This window comes from Aplysia californica, unplaced genomic scaffold (genome assembly GCF_000002075.1).
Source record: "Aplysia californica isolate F4 #8 unplaced genomic scaffold, AplCal3.0 scaffold00356, whole genome shotgun sequence".
Lineage (NCBI taxonomy): Eukaryota > Metazoa > Mollusca > Gastropoda > Aplysiida > Aplysiidae > Aplysia > Aplysia californica.
In genome coordinates, this window is record NW_004797626.1 from 431,655 (window position 1) to 435,732 (window position 4,078).

Sequence of the window (4,078 nt, forward strand, 5' to 3'; positions counted from 1 at the left end):
TAAAAACAAGGTGGGGGGTTTCAGGGGGGCATGCCCCCCTGAATTTTACCACAATTTAATGTTTTGCAGTTGTTAGGTTTGACATCTTAGCTTGCCGCGAATCAAACGTATATAGATCTAGATGTAGGTCAGGCTCTATCAAATAAGGGGGGTGGGAACTACCGAAAAAGCGCCCAAAAGTATAAGTACTGAATCCGCACATACTCACTAAATAGGGTAGAGTCGGGTAACTTCGCCACCTTCGTTCATTGACGGTGAAGAATCTCTGTGTGATGCAGTCAATTCATTTGACACGGACGAAACACACATAGGCCTTATATTGGCCAATCAAAATGCCCCCTCTGCCTTCCTTTTAAACGCTTTGCCTTCGTACTGTAAAGATATCGCATTTTTTATTAGGGTAGGTCATGGCCGGTAAATTCGCCAGCCTGGGGGTAAATTCGCCACCCCGATCGGGTAAATTCGCCACCCCTTAATGCCATTTTATCTCTTGTTTTTGTGTTGCTTTTTCATTTGTTTCCTGGTTGTTGTTTTTTTTTGGTTTTTTGGTTTTTTAATATTTTTAATATTTTTTTATTAAGTCAAATAAAAATGGAACAATTTTTTAACCCCTTAGATACAGGAGATCACAAAATAAGAATTATATATTCTTAACATCATCATCAGATAGACTAATCTATCTATTTATCAGCATTTTTAGTAGCCTTTTCAATCTTCTTCTGAAGTGCTTTCTCCTTCCTCTCTCTCTTTTCTTTTTCTTTCCTTTCCTTTTTTTCTGCTGCCTCTCGTTTCTCCTGGAGCACCTGTTCAGATGTTAATAGTCTGTGCGAGTGCGATGGAATCGCTCTTGATTTCCGAGTGGTTGTGTTTCCTGGGGACTGGGAAGCAATGCCAAAAATTTCATTTACGGTTTGGTTCCAGTAGTTTGCCTCCGGGAGTTGAGTTGGGTTGGTTTCTGGCTGAGTGTCGGTGACGGTTGGTGATGATTCATTGACAATATCATCAATGTGGACATCTTCTCCTTCGACGTTAACGGTGAAGTTGAAGAAATCAAGATTCCCTATTTCATCCATTGATATCGTCAAGACGTCCCCAACATCATCAATAGTTTGCTCTTCCACTTCCATGGGACATGGTGTTGGCGTTGCTGCAGGTTCAGATCCAGGTTCAGATTCTGTTGATGACGATGATGCTGTTGCAACTGCAGGTTCAGATTCTGTTGATGACAATGATGCTGTTGCAACTGCAGCCCTATAAGCATCTCCTGGCAAGAAAGCCGATTCAGGTATTCTTGTCCTGTCTACAGGGTGGATTCCAGTAGCTTCGAAAGCCTTTTGTATTAACTCTGGCTTCAAAGTTGACATCCAGGTTTTGGAAAGAAGGCTTGGCCATGTCACTTTATTTATGGTTTTCCCTGGATTGGCAGTTAAAAATTCTGTGCAGTGGCGTCTGTAGGCTGTCTTGAATGGTTTAAATACCACCCGGTCCAGAGGTTGGAGCATATGTGTGGTGTGAGGGGGGAGAGCCAAAACATGGACCAACTGTTCCTTCGCCATCTCGAGAAGTTCCAGGACCTCATGGCTGTGGTGTGAGTCTAGGATCAACAATTGAGGCCTTGAGTCTCCGCAGTTGGGGAGGAAAACTTGCTGAAACCATTGCACCCCTAAGTCGTCGTTCATCCAACCATTTTCTTGATAGGCCCAAATGGTGCCTTCTGGGCTGTCCTGGATAGCAAAGGAATGGATGGACCTGTTCGTTTTTCCCTTGACGACGCACATAGGGGGCATGGCAGAACCTGCGGCGTTAACACATACCAAGGTGGTAATGTTGTCTTTGGACGGACTGCACCTGGTCACTACATTCCGGGCTCCTTTTGCAACCAGAACCTTTGAAACATCCGGGCAGAATGTGAGGCCCGTTTCATCGCAGTTCCAGATCTGTGCTGGCTTCTCTCGTAATCCCAACTCAGTTATGGTCTTGTGCAGATCTCCAAAATATCTGTCAACCACGTCCCTTTTCATCATAGCTAATCTGCTCGATGAGCAGTTCTCCGGAGTGCGAATTGCAATATCAGGTCGCCTTTTCTTTAGCTGCAACCAGTAATCCTTTCCAGGAACTCCATTTGTAAAGGGGGTCTTCAGGTGCAGCTTGCTGACAACTGATCCTACTTTCAGTAAATATTGCTGCTTGGTGATAAGTAATCCAGCAGCCGCAGCAGCGATGACCTTATCTACTATTTTGTTTTCAATGGCTTCGGGGATGCTTCTCTCTCTCCCAGCCCTTCTTTCCAGCTTCGATCGTCCCGAAACATGATCGGCAAGGGTCTTCCTGGGAATGCCGAATTGATGAGCTGCCCCAGAACAGCTCATCCCATTGGCAACTGCATCAATGGCTTTAACCAGATTCTCTCTGTCATATTTGCCGTACAAATTTTTTGACAGTGTTGGCATAGTGAATGGGTAGATATAGATCTAGACTTTGCAAAATTACTAGAAATAATTATGCAATAATGTTATATTACAACACACGTGTTAGGCTAGTAAATATTACAACAATGTATGTTAGCAACAAAAATGTAAGATAATTGTAGGGAACAGTGTTAGTAAAGGTTACAGCAATTTTAGTAACAAAAACTTGCAATTCAGGAAATGTAATACTGTGAAATAATGTTAGTTATTGATTTCACAATAATAAAGAAATGATTGTTAAAGATTACAACAAAGTTAGTGATCAAAGGTCAAGATAATTGCAACTTTACAGTATTGGCGAAGTTACCCGTCGGCCGTGGCGAATTTACCCAACGATAGGTAACCTTAGTCAAAGGTATTTATTTAATTAAATTGATTGAAATAACTATTAAAGACCTTTACATAGAGATAATAGAGCAGTTAAATAAAAGGAATCAAGGGAAGAATATAGAAAATATAGATGATAGTCAGTCAAATAAGAATTAAAAGCAGAATGAGTAGGGTTAAGATGTGTAAGCTCTATGAAGAAGATTCATAGAAAGGGATGCGAATTGTAGAGCAGACGACGAAGAGACGCGTATGACATCACGATAGTGACGTCAAAACTGTAACAAAGGCTGTGATTAGTTATATAGATTAAGCCAAGGATCCCTGCTTCTCATTGGCATAAAATGTTTGCCTAATTAGAATAGAGAGGATAGGATATTCCAATGTACTTAAGAGAGGGTGAACGGGGGTGGCGAAGTTACCCGACTGGCGAAGTTACCAGACTCTACCCTATCACAGAACATCGCTAAATATCGACGCTCTTCACTAAATAGAGACAAAAATTTGCCTCGAGCAAAATTGATGTTGGTTTGTTCCTATTGTGTGTACCAGTTAAACGGAGGGGGGGGGGGGGGGACTCCAGACGAGAGCTGGATCCATGCCCAGGACCCTGAGACTGAGAGTGGTGATTCGCGATTCAGTCGGCTTTCTCTCTCTCTCTCTCTCTCTCTCTCTCTCTCTCTCTCTCTCTCTCTCTCTCTCTCTCTCTCTCTCTCTCTCTCTCTCTCTCTTTCTCTCTCTCTCTACCCCCCTCCCTCTCTCTCTAAATAGCCCTCTCTGTCACACCCTCGCATCTCCCCCCATTCCCCCCTGCATCCAACCCTCTCTGAGTACCAATATACCCCCGTCTCTATGTCAGGGTGTCGGGGGCGAGGTTGAGAGAATTCGCTCTATTTACGCGTTTGATTAACAGGAGGGGGAGCTAAAAAAGAGTAGAGGTATACTCTAGAAGACGTTACACCAGACTGCCCCACATCTCGATCGTAACTATAAAAAATGAGTAACACCACGCCTCTGACACGAGCGAACCCGCGACGAAACAATGAGTACGATGGCCACCCCCTCTGGGCTCCAGGTACAAACGGCGGATGATTATAGTAGAAAAATGTACTTAGCATATGATTCCGAAGAAGGGCCAGTGCCGCAGTCCGTTTGAGATTAATCTATTGCATCTCAGGCTATATCTGCACAAGATTAGAATTGTACCCGGATATATCTTAAGGCATACTGCTGTCCCCCCCGAGGTGTACGCGACGGTTAAAGAAACTCGTTTGTAACATTTC

General features: G+C 43.5%; 1 protein-coding gene across 1 annotated transcript in view; it reads left to right on the forward strand.

Annotated features, from left to right (window-relative positions):
- LOC101857581 (mitochondrial import inner membrane translocase subunit Tim13) overlaps positions 1–4,078 on the forward strand; it is a 9,702-nt gene that overhangs the window by 700 nt on the left and 4,924 nt on the right. The window lies entirely within an intron of this gene.